The sequence below is a fragment of the Mercenaria mercenaria genome, chromosome 13 (genome assembly GCF_021730395.1).
Source record: "Mercenaria mercenaria strain notata chromosome 13, MADL_Memer_1, whole genome shotgun sequence".
Taxonomy (NCBI): Eukaryota; Metazoa; Mollusca; class Bivalvia; order Venerida; family Veneridae; genus Mercenaria; species Mercenaria mercenaria.
This window is the reverse complement of record NC_069373.1, coordinates 63955112-63961437: the sequence shown is the minus strand read 5'-3', so window position 1 is coordinate 63961437 and position 6326 is coordinate 63955112.

Below are 6326 nucleotides of genomic sequence, written 5' to 3'. Positions count from 1 at the left end.
TCTTGTCTTATCTTGTCTTATCTAATTCTGATTCAGTCATTATTTTTGTGGGCAGCGAAGTGTGACCACAGATTTACCATACCACAAATTTACGCTCAAAATTCTTATCCGAAACCGAAGAACAAGTAGTTCCATGTTCTCCGTAACTTTTACGTAATTAAAGTATGTTTAACTTTCAGAAAGCTTCTGAGATTCAACTTTATCAAGAAGTGCACTGCTTAAGTACAAATTTGTCGTAATCTATATTTAATAACAAAAACAACGCGTAAGAAAATGAGCATGCTTGCTTTGATCACATGACCAAAACAATTCTTCATCACGTGACCAAAATAAACTGTAAATAACCTACAAAATAAATACTATAGTATATCAAAGAAGTATAAAATACATTTTATAGCTCTTTGAGTATATTCAGCACCATCCGCGTAGGTCTATAATCGGCATTAAAACCAAGCTGCGTCTTTTGTGAACGTTTTAAATTAAAACTCAGTTCCTGCTAGAAAAGTTAATCGAAATTTTATTATTATAACAACACCAAAGAGCTTGTTTCCATCACATCTAACTAGCACGGCATGCGTTCTATTTTCGGATAAAACTGCACCCGTGTATCCGTTGAACTTTGTAGCATAGAAATGGATTTATGGAAAGATATATTGCATGAAATCAACAGAAGAGGTGTTATCCTATTTATTTTTCATAGAGAAAGATACGATCCTTTCTTAATATTTACGTAAATAATTTTTATTTGCACGACTTAGGAAAATAATTGCAGCCGTAACGGAGGGGCGAAAAATTCGTACCTGTTTCCCGAACTTCAATTATTTCAGCTGGTGTTTGTGATTGACATATCATTAAAGGGTATAATTAATTCGAAAGAAACAGTTTTTATAACAAAGTCGCCTTTTAATCGCCGGTAGATTTGCGATGTTTTCGTCCACAAATATTCACGTTCTGGCGTACGATTTCTTCTCGGATAATCATACAATAGCGGAATTCGGAAGACTGCAATGAAATCATTTGAGATCATTCAAAGCTAGGAAAATTCAGTTTTAAATATTTGAATTTGAACAATAATATTCGTAAAAAGATCAATGCAGCAAAGAAGAATAATAGCAGACTCGGTTTGATTGAGTCTGTTCCTGAGAGGCAATGAAATGTGCACCCCGCCCCCCCCCCCACCCCCACCCCTAGCGCCGGCTTAAACAGAACTCTATTACACAAATGTTGAATGGACTCCATGTACCCAAAGGACCAGAAATTTAACAACACTAAAACATGCATATTGTCATGATTATGAGGCATATTATATTAATCTACAGCTGAAAATGACTGAATGCAACCCGAAGATCATGATGTGTGCTGATACTGGAGATAGTAGTAGTTGTTTTGGTTGTTTTAAAATTGAATGAAACATTTAATTTCATTGTAAATATTCTTTTAAGGCTGCTCTTAGTTTAAGAGTTTCTGATCAATAACTTTAGGACCACATGACTAAGAATTTTGAATCTTCATAGGATGATTGGACATGTTGAGTAGATATCCCCTATTGATTTTTAAATCATTTGATCAAAAGTTAAGGTTACAGGAACCAGAACTTTGAAAACGGTTTCCAACCAATAACTTTAGAATCATTTGACCAAGAACATTCAATCACGATGACAGGAATTACAAAGTCGATGACCCTTAATGTTCTGGGGGTCACTTAACTTAAGTGAAATGCCACAGAGACATGAAAATGGAGAGACTCTTTCTGGATCAATAACTTGAGAATCAGTTGACCCAGAATGATGAAACTTCATATGAATATTTGACATGCAGAGTACATGACCCCTGTTGATTTTGGACTCACTCGATCAAAGGTCAAGGTCACAGGGGCCTGAACATGGAACACGGTTTACTTGAGAACAATTTGACCCAGAATTTTGTAACTTCATAAGGTGATTGGACATGCCAAGTAGATAATCTCTATTGCAGCCAAACATAAGTGTCTCTTTGTCTTTCGCTCCTATCCTCTATTGACTTCTTGCCTATTACAACTATGCATTGGGGGACTAGGGAGACATGGGCATCTTCTAATTTGAAATTTAGTTGCCTTCATTCGAAGGAGGAGGGGTATATTGTAAATATTAATGTTTGATGATGGATGTTGGTCGGTCTGTAGACAAATCAGTTTCCGGATGTAAGGTGATACATCTCCGACAAAATGGCCTTTTATCTTCCTAAATGGTTTACTCATTTTCCGTTCGGGCAAACTGTCTGCCAGCCTTTTTCGATGAAAGACAATTCCATGTCATTTATATTCCTTGTGCTAAGTCAAATTTTCGTGTGTTTTTTTTACATTGAGATAATATGCGAAAGTAATTTCTAAAATCTTAAAAGAAATATTATAATAAATAATAGATATTTAAAATATCCGCAAAGAAGTATAGTGACAATTCTAAATGGTAATGTAGTCGCAGTCATTTATCAGGCTAGCACTTTGATCAAATTTGATAGGCAAAACACAGTCTGTACATCTATCAAACAAGTCGTTGAGTTTGTATGGGCATTATATCATAACTGAAAATCATGAAAGGTACTAAGACTAGAATTTAGTCATGTATTACAATTATTGTACAGCACAGTATGCACAACAAATATAGAAACACCTTTATAAAAAATAATTCAAGGATAAAAAAGATACAGTACGAGTTTTGCTCTTCCAACCGTGAGGAGACCGTTTTGCACGAACGGACAAATATTGTTTCTTAAATATCGTTGCCTGTACAAAATGAACACTAAAAGGCATAAAGAATTAAGAGTAGTGTCCTTTGTATTGCGTATAGAAAATCATCTTTTTCTAGCGTATCAAGATATCGCTCAAAGTTAAGCGGATAAATGATCTGTTCTGAAGTTTTACATCACATTTAGTTCATACGTGTTTATCCTAAGTTCTCTCCTAAGTATGATTTTTTGAAACATGTTTATTTCGTAGAATATAGCTTGTAACTTTTTAAAAAGTTGTCATTAATTCAATTTTATGAAAGATCTACCCTCTTTCTTTAATTGAGATTGCCTTTAACATGAGCCTTAGTAAAACGATATTTGTGGAACATCTTATTCCTAAATTCAAAGTTTTTTCATAAGTAGGCTTCATGAAACGGGCACCCCTGTCACACGGATATATCCTTACATCCTGTATTCTCTTATATCCTCATATAAATTGTTCAAAATAGTCACAATCAAACAGTTGCGAAGAAGAATTGTTTAATGCATTTGAACATTGAGACGATATATAACATGTATAAAAATCATATGAACTTCATGACCTACGATCCTCTTAGCTGTCAGCGCACTGCTTATGAACAGTGGATTTCAAGGGCATAGGGTCGAAGGTCAAGGTTAACCTGAATATTAATACGAAAGCCGTTTCAACACAATATTTTGAGAGCGATTTGACCAGCGACCTCAACTTTTGCCTGCACATTGCCAGTAGGAAGGATATCAACCCTATTGATTTTGAGGTCAGTGGAACAAAGGTCAAGAAGATAGTGACTGTTAGTACTAAACGTTTCAGAATGACTTGACCTACAACCCTCTAAATCGCCATGTAAATTGATCATGGGAATGACCCCTATGATATTTACGTCATGTGTATAAGGTTAAAATTACAGAGACTTAGTCAAAAACTGGCATTCGGCATTGACTTGGTTTGGAGTTTCTTAGTCAAAGGTCATGGTCACTGTCATGTGAAGTGATCAGATTGACGTGGTAAAGTTCTGGCGTCTTCAGTTTCAAGGTTAGTCTTAGAGAATATATACATGTATTTCCACCTGCACAACTGAGCCCTGAAAATGCATTCTGTCGTATATATTAGTTGTTTCTCGTATTCCTAAATTTAATTTGAATTTATATGGGTTTATATATGTATCTTTTGAATACGTTAAGTTACAAAAATCTGTTATTTCATAATTACTTATGACAAAGAGCAACAGGCAAAAACGAAAAGACATTCAAACTGAATAAGTTCATACTAAGGGCGTGGTGTAAATAGTAAGTCCATAATATATCATTTTTTATCCGTGTATCCAATTGACTACCTTTCTATATAAAACTGGGCAAAGTCAAAATAGTGTCAATATTTTGATGCTTATATTTAGTTGTGTGTGTCTTTATATGTCTTTTTCGGTGATGTAGGTGATCTATTGTTGCTGCGCTTTCGGATTTTTTTACCATTTATAACGAAACCTTGGTCTACGAAACTTCCCGTGTTATTTACTTTCATTAACTGATCTTGCTATGTAGAAAACACGTTTTCAATAAATAAAACATATGCTGTACATAAATATACATGTATATTGTTGTTGTTGATATTATAACAAAATGAGCACGGTCAATATATGAGCATTTATACAAATTATATTCCACGAGTGGTGAACGTATTTTATATGAAAAGAGTGCTATATAAATGTGGTATATAATAATAATAATAAAGTATACACTTTTTTTCCATAGGTCGTGGACGGACGCTGATTGAAATCAGAATTTCTTTTTATATCAATATATTGTCCATTATCTAAAATACAGAAGCGTACGTTACATAGACAAACAAGTAACACAACGCGTTCCTGTAAACATGCACGCACGGTCCAATGCAATTGCACGTTCGGGTGTTGTCACAAACGTTTTTTAAGTTACTTTTTTTTATTTATTTCACTCCCGTTTACAGCAGGGATTAAGTATCTACTGGTGGACAGTAAACCTAACCAGCCTTTATTGCCGCTAGACAAACAATTTTTAACTTGAAATAGACCTGTTAAAGATGAAGTAAGATCTGTCACGAAGGGGTGACAGATTTTTAATTGAACTTGCGGCCTAATACATTTAACTTAATCAAAGTGTATATCTATACTGTTGAGTATCCATACTTAATCTAAGTATGAACTTTAACGCTGAAATACTTTGTGTCATCACAAATGTATTTTTACCTTTCCGAAAGGCTGGATCGTGTATATCTGTAGCTGATGAAGCATAAACGTTTTGTTCGCGGTCAAGCAAGACAGTATTTGAAACGGAATCGACACTCACCAAAATTATATAGACTTGTGCTATATTTAAAAAAAGAAAAAGCAATGAACTTTCCAAAACGGTATATTGAACTACAATGTCTAAAATGTATTGTATGAATCATATTAAAACTTCCTTAGTAACACCGGATATGTGCACGGAAAACTTAATATGTGCAAGTGTTCATCATAGTGTCACGGGTTGCTTCGGTAGAGCTTAAAATGTTGCTACTTGAGCCGACCTTTGTCTATCCATGGCAACATATTTATATTTGCATGGGCAGGGGTTTCTACCTTCCAGACTCTACTGGCAAGAGGACTGTAATGATAATAAATAATATATCATAGATATATATTTATTCGACAATAACAATGATGTACGTGTATATCACTTATCGTAGTGATGGCGAGTGCAATGATCCATCGCTTTATTTCATAACATCATTGTTGTAATGTTACGGGTGGCGGGTTAGTATTATGTGAGTGAACGTATAACGGGATCATGTATAGGACAATATAGCGATCAATATATAGGAGATAGGGCCAGGAGTTTGATTGTACTTAGTTATACGCTACGCTGGACTTGTAGTAATATTTAAGTTATTTCCCCTTAATAGTAAGGTTTATGGAAAAGGGATGAATACAAACGAAAACAACAGACTGAATAAATATTATGTTTTATAAATGTTTTATTATTACAATGGATGATAAATATCTGACCCTACGACAATAACATCAATTTATTACTGTTTAGTGATATAAATGTCTAAGACGTATAGGTCGGCATAACTAAAACGGATTTGAATTTCGGCAGTTAATGATGAAGATGATGGAAATGCAAATGAAATAATTCACGATCCATATTCCTGACCAACCATTGTATCTTGTTCTCATTTTAACGATAATATCAATGTTGCTACCCTGCATGCAACAGGTATTGTGTCCAGCGCTGGTTACCTGTGTGATTCTGAACACTGGTTATATAATCACAACCCCAATATTTAACAGGTTAGAGTTTGAAGAAGAGAATACTTAGATGTGTTTCATGTATCCCGCTCTTGAAAAAAAAACACGCGACCGCACGACCGAAACATACTAGTATGTCAGTATCAAGACAAATGTCATATACTTGTCATTAGGATTATAATATTGGACTACCAGCAAGGCATGAATAGCACTTCAAATTAGACAATCACGGAAATTTAATAGATGACATCGTGTTTCGAAATCATCTTTTTGCAAGAGAGGGTATGGACCTTTGCACTGTTGCACTTTACAGTA